Source organism: Ursus americanus, chromosome 24 (assembly GCF_024610735.1).
Source record: "Ursus americanus isolate L20-20 chromosome 24, mUrsAme1.1.p, whole genome shotgun sequence".
NCBI lineage: Eukaryota > Metazoa > Chordata > Mammalia > Carnivora > Ursidae > Ursus > Ursus americanus.
This window is the reverse complement of record NC_142150.1, coordinates 24,004,591-24,019,100: the sequence shown is the minus strand read 5'-3', so window position 1 is coordinate 24,019,100 and position 14,510 is coordinate 24,004,591. Positions and strand designations below refer to the sequence as shown.

Below are 14,510 nucleotides of genomic sequence, written 5' to 3'. Positions count from 1 at the left end.
TATAGTATTACGCAACTTAGGACTCTCAAAATGAAGTTGTTGGTTTGAGCTTCAGAAATCTTGAGATAATCAGAACATCAGGTTCTGCTTGCTAAACGTGACATGAAGAGCACTGCCTGCCAGAAAAGCATGGACAGCAAATATTTCTATCCTTCCCTGCTTGGAGAAAAGAGAGAGTCCTGTGATCTATATAAATCTTCACAGGATTTTGCTTTCATGGTTATTCTAGAATCTCTGAGGACCATTGATGACTCAAGTCATAACAATCCAACCTGCAACATGCTTGGTAAAGCCTTGAACTTGGAGTAAAGAAATTTGGATCTTCAGCATCATTTTGAAGCTGAGGTGTGTGATTTGAGGAATGATAGTATTGCTGTTTGGGGAAGTCCCCTTCTTTTCTTTTTGTCCTGTGAACTGTTAACAGATACACCAAGGCAAGAAAAAAAAAAGATAAAATTAAAAAGATAAACTGCAGCATATTAGAAATGTTAAGAGTTTATTTGAACAAAAATCTATTGAAATTGGGCCATGCCAAGCTGGAAGTGTTTAGGAATGCTCCACCTACAAGGAGACTGGGGAAAGACATAATTAAGAAAAAAACAAAAACCATGCAACGAAAGAAAGTATTTGATTGGCCATAGCTTAAAGACGAGTTGGCTATTTATGATTGGTTATCCTTAGTGTTTTGATTTTAGAACCTTGAGACATTTACAGGCTTACATTTTGGTTTGCTTATATAGAGCACCACCTCAGTCTAATGGATTCCTTGTTTAATTAATGTAACACTTTATATCTTTTGGAATCAGAGATTGACTAAGAGGAGGCTGAAAAGCAACTAAAAACATTTATTTAGGGTGCGAGGGATACAATCTGGGAAGCACATAGTTGACTGAAATTCAAAGGCAAAACCACAGGTTACATAACTTGTTTTGAAACAATTTTGAGTGGTGCAGACAGAGTTAAACTATCTGATACAGGATTGGCTATTCAGCTAACAGATGTTACATTATCTTGATTTTGGTCAGGACCTGGGCCAGGTGCAACTGGCAAGTTGCAACTGACCAAAGTCAAGAACTCATGGTGTCCCAAGAATTGAAACATAAGCCCTGCTTCTTCAATATCTTTTGACCCTATTTGAAGGACATTCTTAGTGATGCCTACTTCAATTCTGGAATCTTCTTTCACGGAGAATGCATAAGAATAGGTTTTAGAGCTGCTCTATTCCAGCCCTCTCAAGATTTAGATGGTGAATGAATCTAACACAAATATTCAAAGCTCTTGAGCCATTTTCCAAAATCCTCTGTGATGGTATTGGATTTCTATAGCCCCTTTGTTGGAAGCAGTACTCTTAGGATTTCTCAGGGAACTAAAAGGGAAACTTTCAGTAACTTGACAAAAACTACATGCAACACTTCCTGAGATTTGTGTTTTGGTCTACTTAATAAGCCTTTAACACATTATATATGTGATACACCCAGATATGTGTGACTAGACAGATATCATTTATAGAGGAATAATTTACATAAGAAAAATATGCAAAACAGAGACTTTGTATATAATGTTCAATTACAATATACTCTGGATAGTTGTATATAAGTATACAATATACTTACATAATGGCTGAGATTGTTTATTCTTACAAAGCAATCTGATTTTGCCTTAGAGACTAAGTTCTCAAACTATGCACTAGGGAATTGTATCAATTCTGAGAAACATTACTTGGGGTCTAAAGTTACTTTTAAGTTTTCCAACTAAACTCTCACCTCAACTTCTACACCTACCAGCCATCACCTTAAGATGGTGAATTCATTGTTCTGCTATAGATGACCCAATCAGAAAGTAATTTGAGAGAGCATTGAGATCTGAGAAATAATTTTACGTGTGCAGACTTCTCGGGAGGAGATTAAGGTTGCAAAGTAAAGGAACTGCTGCAATATTAAGGTAAATATAAGTGCTTGTATTTTTTCGTAGGAGGGAACGGTTATTCAAGAATTGTTCCAAACCACACCGCTAATAGAGAATGGTGTGGCAGTTTATGCCCACAGAGTTTGGTTCTAAGTACCCTGGCCCTTTATTTTTTCAAAGAAATAACGCCTTAAGTAATCCATGCCTTAAGTGTATAATTTTCCTTATACATTTTGAAATATTACAGATAATATAAAGATGGGATTTAAATCATATCCTCAATCCCAAATGTTCTATACAAATAAATGCATCCGTGCGTTTTTGTCTATCTTTCAGAATAATTTTTTCCACATTTAAACACACATACACACAAGTAGGTGTGCACAGAAACACACAGCTGTGTTCAATAAAAAGATTAAGTATTGATTTTGCCTGGTCTTTTTAAATAAAGCACTGCATACCATATATTTTTCCTAAAATGTTTTAAACAAAATTTTTATTTTAGAAGAGTTTTAGATTTACAGAAAAATTACAAAGATGTGCAGAGAAGGTTTCCATATATCTGTTGCCCAGTTTCCTTTATTAACATCTTACATTACTGTGATACATTTGTCATACTGCATGAACCAATATTGATACATTATTATTAACTGAAGTCTATACATTATTCATATTTCTTTAGTTTTTATCTCATGTCCTTTATTCCAGTATAGGATCCCTGCTAGATGCAAACAAAGATGATTTTATTTCTTCCATCCTAATATGTACAGCTTTCCTTTGCTTTTCTTATTATATTAGCTAGGACCTCCAGTATGAGGTTGAATACAAGTAGGGAGAGAGGATATCCTCCCCTTGGAAGAAAAGCATCCAGTTTCTCACATTGAATTATGATGCTAGCCGTTAAGTTTTGTTTTGTTGTGTATGTTCCTTACCAAGTTGAGGAACTTCTTCAGTCTTCCTAGTTTTCTGAGAGTTTTTATCAAGAACAGATGATGGATTTTTTCCAAGTGCTTGTCAATTTATATAATCATGATTTTTCTTTATCTTCTTTCAAACTATAAAAATATACTCTATTAGAGATTAAGGGAATAATTAAAACCAGAGATAACACTTAACAACTCACGATTAGTAAAAAACAAACAAACAAACACAATTTAGTACTGCTGAAACAGAGCAACGAAAACACTTATACCCTGTGGGTGGGAGTATAAATTGGCATGCGCATTGGAAAAGAATTTGACATTATCCAATAAAGATGAAGGTTTAGCAATGTACTCCTCAAAGAAACCAGATGCATAATTTCCATAGCAGCTCTGTCTGTGAAAGTTTCAAATTTAATATCCATCAGAAGTAGAATGAAAACCAAGAATAGCTTTAAGCAAAATCATGATGAATCTCATGAACATAATGTTGAATGACAAAAATTCAAGACAATTAACTATCAACTTTATGCAAAACTCAAAAACATGTGGAACTGAAGAGGACACTCATGATGAGCACTGAGTAATGTATGGAAGTGTTGAATCACTATACTGTATACCTGAAAATAAAATAACATTGTATATTAACTATACTAGAATTGAAATTAAAACATAATAAAATTAAATGCTTTTTTTCTTAACTTTTTGATGTGGTAGATTACATTAATTGATTTTTGAATGTGAAACCTGCCTTCCATATCTGGAATTACCAACTTGGTTGTGGTATATAATTATTTCTCTATATTACTGGATTTGATATGGTAATATTGGTTAAGAATTTATGCAATTATATTTATTAGAGATATTGGTCTTTAGATTTTCGCTTTTGAAATTTATTTTTTTAATCTGATTTTGGATTAGGTTAATTCTGACCTCATAAGAACAAGGTAAGACATGATCCTGTTGCTTCTATCTTCTGGAACAAAGTATGGACAATTAGAATGATTTCTTATTTAAATATTTAGTGGAATTTGCTTGTCAAGCCATCTGTGCTTTGTACTTTCTTTATTGGAAGGTTATTAATTTTTTTATTCAATTACTGTGATAGATGTAGGATCTTTCTGGTTATCTATTTTCCCTTATTTGAGTTTTGGTAGTTTGTGTCTTTCAAGAATTGTTCCATTTCATCTAAATTACAAATGTGTAGGTATATATTTACAGAAAACATTCTTTTATTATTGTTTTCATGTCTGTGGGGTCATTAGTGATGACCCCTTTTCATTTGTGATAATCTGTGTTTTGTCTTGTTTTTTCTTCACTCTCTCTCTTGACTTTCTGTCTCTCTCTTCTCCTTTTCCCAATTGGTTAACTTGAGTACAGATTTATCAATATTATTGATCTTCTCCAGGAACTAGTTTGACATTTTGTTGATTTTCTCTATGGTTGTCTTGTTTTAAATTTCATTGATTTTTCCTCCAATTTTAGTATCTTGTTCTTCCTACTTAAATTGCCCTTCTTTTTCTACTTTCCTGTGATGGAAACTTAGGTTATTGATTTATGCATTCCATCTTTATTTTCTTAAGTATTCATTTAAAGGAAAAGATTTCTCTCTGAAACAAAGCTTTTACCTCATTCCACAGATTCTGATAAGTTGTGTATTCATTTTCATTTAGTTCAAAATATACTTTTTAAATTTCTATTGAGACTTCTTCTTTGATCCTTGGGTTATTTAGAAATGTATCATTGAATTTCCAGATATTTGTGTATATTCTGGCAGTCCTTCTCTTCTTACTTTCTAGTCTAATTCCATGGTGGCCAGAGAACACACCTTGTATGATTTCCATTTGTATTTGTTTCCTAGGGCTGCTTTAACAAGGTACCACAATCTAAATGGCTTTAAACAACAAAAAATTATTCATTCACATTTTGGGAGGCTAGAAGTTCAAAGCCAAGCCATGCTCCCTTTTAAGACTCAAGGCAAGGAGTCTCCCTTACACCTCCCAGCCTCCCGCAGCCCCTGGTGTCCTTTGGCTTGTGGTAACATAACTGCCATCTCTGCCTTCATCTTCACATGGCTGTTTACTCCCTATATGTCCCTATCTTGTTCCCTTTTTACAAGGACACCAGTTATATTAGATTAGGGCTCACCCTAATGTCCTCATCTTGACTTGATTGCATCTGCATATCACTATTTCCAAATAAGGTCAAATTCAGAGGTTCCAGGGGTTAGAGCTTCATCATATCTTTTCAACCCTTAACATTATTCTTTTAAATGCACTAAGGGTGTTGAATGACCCCTTATGTAGTCTACTTTGATGGATGTCCCATACGAATTTAAGAAGCATGCGTATTTTGCTACAGTTGGAAGGAGTATTGTATAAATGACAATTAGATCAATTTAATTGATAGCTCTGTTCAGGCAATTTATATCTTTATCAATTTTCTGACTACATGATATATTAATTACTAACAGAGTGGATTTCGTGTCTCTATAATAGTAGATTTGTCTATATTTCCTTTCAGGTCTGTCAGTTTTTGCCTCCTGTGTCTTGGTGCTTTCTTGTTAGGTACATACACATGAAAGAGTTCTGTTTTAACTTGAAGAATTGACTCCTTTATCATTACACAATGCCCCTCTTTATCCCTGATAACCTTTCTTTTCTCAAATCTGTTTTGTCTGAAATTAAAAAGGCTATTCCAGATACTATTATTATTTTTTATTATTATTAGTTGTAGCATGGTATGTCTTCCACCATCTCCTTACTTTTAACCTAGGTCAGTCTTTATATTTAAAGGGTGTTCCTTGCAGACAAAATAGAGTTGGGTACTATTTTCTAATCTGCTCTGATGATTCCTGTCTTTTAATTGGTGTATTTAGTCAAGTCACATTTAAATTAAGTACTGATATAGTTGGATTACTATCTCTCATGTTTACAATGTTTTATACTCATTGATTTGGGTTTTTTTAAATAACTTTGTTATTCCGTTTCTCCTGTTTTTATCTGTTTTTAATTGGACATTTTCATTTAATTTATTTCCCCTTTAAAGTATAAATTATATTTCTGCTTTTTAATGTTAGAAATTTCTTTATTATTACTTACTGTTATTAAGCACCAGCTTCAAACTGCAGGAAATTTAAAATCACACTTTGACAACCCACTCTTCCCTCCCCAACCCAAATTCTTGGTAAAGATTTCTTTAAGTGAAGACATGCTCTCTTCTGTATAAAACTTTATCAAATAAAGGGAAAGAACTGTGTGCATCTTGCTATAAAATGCTGCTGTCGCTGTGCAAACAGTGTCTGCCCCGGCTCCTTTTACTGTCCAGGTCCTGAGGCACTCTTGTTCATGAACTGTCTCTTCATAAAACAAGTCCAGCACTTGCTGGGTTTAACATTCTGAGGGTGAAAAACTTTCTCACAAAGTCAGTCCAGTCTCTTATCTGTTTCTGTAAGTAGGCCCCCATCATCTCATCTTCTTGTTTGCAGGTTTAGTATCAATTGCTGTAAGTGGAAAATTAGGCTCTCTAGGAATGGGAACATTAGTGATTCCCCATATATACATTTCTTTCTCACTTTGTCTTTTGGAATTGCACTTTTTGGAGTTTTATTTTGTTTTTGTTTTGTTTTGTTTTAGCACTCAGAAATGTAGAGAGTTATATATATATCAAGGTTCTATCAGCTTCATTCTTAATCTCATAGTTCTTGAAGAAAACATTGGCCTTGAAATAACAGATTGGCCTCATTTACAATAGCTGTATTTTTTGTCTCTCTAGGGGCAGGGCCTTTGAACTGACCTATGTTAGGCAATAGTGCCATGTTTCCAATGAGTTTGGTGTCAGAGTTCATGAGAGAAGAGTGGTAAGCCGGCATTTTGGTGCCAGCTGGGCTTCAACCTAGTTGAGTAGGTTGGTGTTAGAGCACAGTGCTTCTGGTCCAGAGGGGGTAGGGGTGGGGGGTAAGCAGAAGTCTAAATTATATTTCTTTAAAAATAATTTTAGTGGTAATCCTATAGCATATATCATATATTTTAACTAATTTAGCAACATTTTCCACATGTATTGCTTCATGTGTAGTATAGAAATCTTATAACATAGTAGTCTAAAATTTTCCTTCCCATCCCCTTTGGTAAAGCTGTCATTCATTCCCCTCATCCACATGCTATAATCATCCAATACATTGTTTCAATTATTACATGAATCATAAAGTTATCTTTTTGATAAATTAAGGTAATTAATGAAGGTGGTTACACTAAACAACAGAGTTTCAACATAGATGAAACAGCCTTCTATGGGAAGAAGATGCCATTTAGGACTTCCATAGCTACATAAGAGAAATCAGTACCTGATTTCCAAACTTGAAAGGAGAGGCTAACTCTCCTGTTAGGGACTATGTAGCTGGTGACTTTCAGTTAAAGCCAGTGCTCATCGACAATTCTAAAAATTCTGGGGCTCTTAAGAATTACAGTACATCTATTCTGCCTGTGCTGTATAAACGGAACAGCAATGCCTGGATGGCAGCGCATTGCTGCCAACAGTTTGTAGTAAACATGGTTTACTGAATATTTCAAGCCCACTGTTGAGACCTAGTGCTGAGAAAACAAACTAACAAAAAAAACAAAAAATATTTTTTCAAAATATCACTGCTCATTGACAAAGCACCTAGTCAAATCAAGAGTTCTGATGGAGATGTACAATGAAATTAACATTGTTTTCATGCCTGCTAATATAACATCCATTCTGCAGCCCCTGGATCAAAGAATAATTTCGACATTCACATGTTATTATTTAAGAAATGCATGTAGAAAGGTTATAGCTTACATAGACAGTGATCCTTTTGATGGATCTGAGCAAAGTATAAACATGGGAAGAATTCACCATTCTAGATGTCACTAAGAACACTTGTGATTCATGAAAAGTGGTCAAAAGATCAACATGAACAAGAGTTTGGAATAAGTTAATTCCAACCATCATGGATGACTTTGAGGGGTTCAAGACTCAGTGGACTCCACTCAGTGGAGTCATATGGTAGAAATGGCAAGAGAACTAGAACTTGAAGTGGAGCCTGAAGATGTGACAAACTCATGATATAGCTCATGATAAAACTTCAATAGATGAAGATTTGCTTCTTATAAATGAGCAAGAAGGTGATTTCTTGAGATGAAATTTACTCCCAGTGAAGATGTTGTGAAGATTGTTGAAATGACAACAAAGAACTTAGAATACTACATACACTTGGTTGATAAAGCATTGACAGAATTTGAGAATACTGACTCTGATTTTGAAGTTCTGTGTGCAAAATGCTATCAAAGAGCATTGCATGCTACAGAGAAATCATTCATGAAAGGAAGAGTCAACCAATGGAGCAAACTTCAGTGTTACATTAAAAATTGCCATACCCAACCCCGTCTTCAGCAACCACCACTCTGATCAGTCAGCAGCCATCAACATCGAGGTGAGACCCTCTACTGGCAACCAAAAAATTCATTTGACTGGCTTTATTCTGATATTTCTATTATTGTGGTGTTCTGGAACCAAACTCACAATGCCTCCAAGATACATTTATATTTTGGATAGCTAATTAACTCCTTGTCTGCACCTGCAATATCTGTAACATATTACATTCAATTTCCATTGAATGTCTCCCCTTCCTTTGATTTTAAGTACAAGTCTAATGTTTTGTTGTGTGTTGTTATAAAATGCTGGATATTGTAGGAGACAAGTTACAAGGAGCCCAAAACATGTCATCTTCCTTTAAGGAATATTGTGTTTTATTCTGGCAGGCATCTAAATTACTGCCTGCAAGTTGTCTTGGTCTTGTCAAACTTGGCTTCACAGTGTGTTAAGTAAAATTTATTCTCATAATGTTCTTACACTAGGATGTAATTTCTACTCCAAAGTTATATCATTTCTGGATTATCAATTATAAACCCAGGGATCACAGTGAGATCTTTATACTCCTTTTAAGGTAGATCACCAACGTTCCCACGTCTTAGTGATCTCTGATAGTTCTCTTGAGCTCTTAGTGTCAGGACACCTGCTCTTTACTTGACCTTTCAGTCTTGCTCTGGTTATATGCAACTACACACTTAGATAAGTTTTGTAGGTGAACTCCACTCAGACCTCTGGTCCTTTCACCCTACAGCTCATTCTTCCCTGGTACATTACCTCACAAACACTATCCACGACAGCAGCTCAAACTTCAATATGTCCCCCTTTTGTTCAGCAAGAACACTGCTTTCTTCTTAGACTCTACTTCCTTATGTCATTACTACGAAGTTACCACTAGGCAGGAGTCCAATGTAAGTATGGATTTCCTTTCACTCAAGTATCACATTTCAGTGTTAACTGTGGTTCCACCCTGAAAACAATTGCCTTACAGTTTTATACGTGTTTACAGTAGAAGGATAGATGTAATTCTTATCACCATCACAACAGGAAGCAAAAGTTCTATGCCACCTACTTGCCTGGTAACTTTTGCCATAAACAATATTCATTCTTACGTAGTCCATTTTAATTCCTTTTATTCAAGGGTTTACAGTTTGATTATTTATAAAGACCTTTCTGCCCCAAAGTGGGGGTACAATAAGGACTTGTTCTAGTTTTTAGTTCATACAGAGTTTTCCTATTTGTTTCTTTTTGTTTGTTTGTTTCCTGTAAAGTTAAATGTGATACTAAGTATAATGTATGTAAATTTTTCCTATTATTACAGGATGTTTGGACATGACAGATTTCTGAAAATTGAAATTCCCCAATGGCACATCCCAAAACGCACAATGTCCACTGTGTTTCTTTGTAGTCCAGCTTTCACTCCACCCTTGTTCTTTAAAGAACTATGACTCTGCTTTATACCATGATAGTTTAAATTTGTTATAAATAAAATTATACATTTATTTTCTGATTGTGTGCATGTTTATTTCTGTCTGATTTCTTCCATCAACTTAATGATTTTGAGAATCAAATATCATGGTGCATATATTAGCAACTTTGTTTTTTCTCTTTATTGTCCAATAGTATTTGATTATATGGATATCTCATATTTTGTGTAAAACATTTACTTGTTGATGGATATCAGTATTGTTTCTAGTTTTTGTTATCACAAATAGAGTTGCTATTGACATTGATATAAGTTCTCTGTTTGGACAAATGTTTCTATTTGTCTATACCTAGGATTACAATGGTTTGGTTAAAAAGTATATCTTAAATTTTTATGAAACTGACAGTTTTCTGAAGTGGTTGCTGCATTTTTCATTCCCATACATAATCTAGGCAAGATGTATTTGCCCTGCATCCTTGCCAACATTTTGGATGACCAATCTTTTAATTTTAGCCATTATAATGGGCATGCAATGGTATCTCATCTTGTTTTTAATTTGCACTGCTTAATGACTTATGATATATAATTTTTGTTACCTCTACAGATTCCTGATTAAGGTATCATATATGTTAACTGATAAATCTAGGTTTTATTCACACATACACATAAAGATATACCCCAAAATCATTACTTAACTTATTTTTAAAGCATATCATGTCAGATAATTACAATCATTTACCTACAACGGGAGATCAGGGACTACAGATACCGATCTTAGTGAAGTTCTTTGACTTTGCCTCAGTTCTACTCAACTCAAATCCTAAAACAGTTACAGAATACAGAGGATAAGCCACGCATTCTACTAAGTAAGAATATGTCAGTAAACGACGTACTGTAGACTGAATGTTTGTGTCCCCCACAAATTCCTAGGTTGAAATCTAATCCCCAGCAAATGATATTTGGAGGTGGGGCCTTTGGGAGGTGATTAGATCCGAGGGTGGAGCACTCAAATGAGATTAGTGCCCTTATAAAAGAGACTCTAAAGAGCTCCGTTCTCCCTTTCTGCCTAGTAAGGACTCAGTGATAAGAGAGCTGTCTCGGAACCGGAAGCAGGAGCCCACCAGATACCAATCTGCCAGCCCTCGATCATGTGCTTCCCAGCCTCCACAAACGTGAGAAATAAGTGTTTGTCGTTTATAAATCACCCAGTTTATGGTATTTTGATATAGCAGTGAAAGCTAAAACACATAATTTATAACATGCCCTTCTTCTTAAGGATTTAAGAGATATATCCACTAAAGCCACCACAAGAAGTTTGAACTATAACCCAGACTTTCTGCATGTCCAATCTCCTTACTTTTCCTGTGGGGATACCATGTGGCTAACTAAAAAGGATATGATAAGGTCAACCATTTCTACCAGTTCCTTTGCTCTTATGTAATTACTGGATACTGTGTCATCTTCAGGGTGATCCACTCAGAGCACTCAAAGCCCACTCAAACTATCTAGCAAACTGTGGTTCATAAACTGAAATTTTTGCTTTATAACTGATTCTATGGGCATAAAGAATGGGTGTGTGCAAGGACAGGACTGAGTAGCCAGTTAACTGACATCAATAAATCTATTGATGGGGGCAGCAAAGGAGAGGATATAAAGCTTTAAAAGGGTGATTTCATCAGAGAAAAAAGGGGGCCTAAGTATAATAATGCATATATGTTCAGAAAGGGAACTGTCTCACTCTAGTTTTATTGAAACCCCAAATTCTGAGCATTTAGATTGTGTTACTGAGATTATTTTCACAAGGTTGAATTTGATAGAGAGAAGTTTATTTCTCCTGCCCTCTGATGACCCAGTTAAAATAATGTAACTAGAGTTATTTGAGCTAACCATTTAGTAATTTTATCTGAATAAAGGAAGGTTGTTTCAGATATCTCTGGAGCTTTGCTTTAGTTTTCATATTTTCTTATCCATTGTGTGTGCCTTCATTCTGTCATTTCCAGGTTATGTTCAAAGGTCTTCAGAGTTAAGATAGATCTTGGATTTAACTATCTGTCAACAAAAGTACCTGGTTTTAAAGAAAAATGCACATTCAGAAAGAGAAAAATGCTTATTGAATTTTTTTAAAGATGTATTTATTTATTTGAGAGAGAGAGAGAGCATGCAAGTAGGGGGAGGGGCAAAGGGAGAGGGATGATCTTCAAGCAGATTCCCCAGAGTGCAGAGTCCCAAGTGGGGCTCGATCTCACGACCCATGAGGTCAGGACCTGAGCCGAAACCAAGAGTCAGACATTTAACTGACTGAGCCGCCCAGGCGCCCCTAAATTTTGTTGTTTGATTTGAAATTAATTTTATACCGTGTTTGGCTATGTTTTAAATTGGGTTAATGATCTCAACCTTAAATGATAATAACAAGACAACCTATAATATTTCAGCATGGTTATTATCTCAGATGAAGTGGATTTCCATAACTGAACCTCATGCTTGATATTATAGTGAAACCAATAATTACCACGCCATGAGTACTTCTTATATACTGGGACACGATACAGCACGTGTCAGTCACATTTCTTCATGTTCTGGGATCACAGGCACTGACAGCCTTTTGTTCCGGCTAATCTTTTCAAGGATGATTGTACAGCAAATAGCCTTGGAAGATAAAAATAGTGTCTCTATTTGGAATATATACATATATTCTCTATTTGGAATATATATATGTTCTCCATTTTTGGCAAAATTTGGGCAGATGGGCAGGTTTGCCTGCAGCCAATTATAAAAGATTTTAGAGTCTGAGCTCAGGATTAGGAATGCAGCCCACTTTAGCATTGTGTGTGCAACACTGGAATGCTTTGTTCCTTGAATGTCTATTAGTATAAGATTTATTATTTATGGATAATATATACAAATCAGAACAGTGATTTTTTTCTGTAGGTAAACTGCATTGTTCCATTTCTTATTTGAATTGGTAAGTAAAAATTAGTTTATTTTCTTGCTATTTTTAGAAGCATCAAATATTTATTTTTATAAGCATTCAATAATTAGCAAAATTACTATAAAAATAAATTTCATTTTTCCCATGTACTTACTCACTTCTAGGGAGATATTAGCTTATTGCAGTTTTGAGGCTATATGCAATTTCTCTTTTAGCTTTATTTAGTAAAAAGTGCACCTTTTTAAAACAATTGCCTTGTCTTGCAAATATCTTAACGCCTGAGCTATGTAACTCTCATTTAAAAGGATAATGACTTTACTTAGAATCAATTTTTATTGCCTCTAATATAATTTAGGGAAGACGAACAAACAATCATAAAAATGTAGAAAAGTAGCTGTGATTTGCCACATTAGCTTTTCAACATTCAACAACTGATTCTGTAGGCAAATGTGTGTAAGCAGCTCAGTCAATGGGCCGCCAGTTCCCTGAAAACGATTTCTTCAGCATTTCCGGAGTTGATACCAGTTTCTTGAACGTAGCTATCCACTTTGCGGTTTTGCATGTAGGGCTAATCACCACTCCTCAAACTCACAAAATCAACGTGCACATGCGCGTGTGTGTGTTGGTGCGTGATTTACCTGAAGCCTCTATTATATATTATAAACATACACTATATCATTATTTTCCTTTTGCTTCAATGGAATAATACGTTTAAGGACTTAGTCATATTAGAGAACTTAAATGTATATAAACCATGTCTCTTACAGAGGTACACATGGCAGATATGTGGAACTTAGTACAAGAAAACCTATGTTTTGATTATAGTTATATTTAAATAATTTATATATTTTGTACATTCCGTACACCCATGACAGTATTGCCAGAGTAATTTTTCTAAACTACAAATTAGTTTACTACCCTAATGAAAATTCTTTACTGACTCCCCATTTACTTAAGCCAAATACCATTGTTAACATATATATTGTGCTCATGATTCATCCTCTCCCTGCTTCCGCCAGCTCATCCCAGCTCTACCTGCTGAGAACATCCCAAACGCTGACCCCTTGGCAGGGAGGAGCAAAGCCAATACCTAGATATTGGTTTCTAAACACTTTTCTCTCTCAAAGTAACAAAGGTTCCAAGTGATAAAGGGTTCCAAATTACCAAGTGTTCAAAATTAACACTAATATTGGACATAAGTGCTTCAAAATGAAAAGAGGCTTAATGCCAAAGATCAAATGAAACGTGGTGATAAGAGTCTTTGTTAAGAACCTTAAAGACTTAAAGCTTTGCATTGTAGGCGCACGTGCTCGCTTGCACATGCGCAAACACACAGACACACACACTCTCTCTCTCTCCTAAAAATCTTAAAGGAGGTCTCACAGCAGCCTGTTATGCTGACATAGAGATATAAGCTTGTCTCAAGAGAACTGTGGGGATGTTTTTTGTTAAGTGGAGTGAACTATTATTTGGTAAGTAGAAACCCCATATTTTAAGAGTGTCATACTAGCAAAGCTCCATTAGCACGGATGAGAGGGGGCTGAAACCTTTCAAATTTAAAAAATGCTACCATAGGGGAAGGGAGAGAAAACTGAAGGAGAGGGAGACAAACCATGAGAGATTATGGACTCTGGAAAACAAACTGAGGGTTTCAGAAGGGAGGGGGATGGGGGAAAGGGGTAACTGGGTGATGGGTATTAAGGAGGCCCCGTGTTGTGATGAGTACTGGGTGTTATACGCAACTAATGAATCACTGACCACTACAACAAAAACTAACGATATACTACATGGTGGCTAACTAAACATAATAAAAAAAAAGTAAAAAATGCTACCAGGCCCCCAAATTTCTAAGAGCAGGAAGAAGATTAGATGGGAAGAGTGGGATGAGAAATCTTTTCTTTTCTTTTTAAAGATTTTATATATTTATTTGTCAGAGAGAGAG

At 35.2% G+C, this 14,510-nt stretch overlaps 1 long non-coding RNA gene and 1 pseudogene across 1 annotated transcript in view; both read right to left on the bottom strand.

Moving 5' to 3' along the window:
• Window positions 1-14,510, bottom strand: part of LOC148107859 (uncharacterized) — a 213,007-nt gene that overhangs the window by 23,130 nt on the left and 175,367 nt on the right. The gene's annotated exons all lie outside the window — the stretch shown is intronic.
• Window positions 6,142-6,696, bottom strand: LOC123799545 (actin-related protein 2/3 complex subunit 3 pseudogene; annotated as a pseudogene).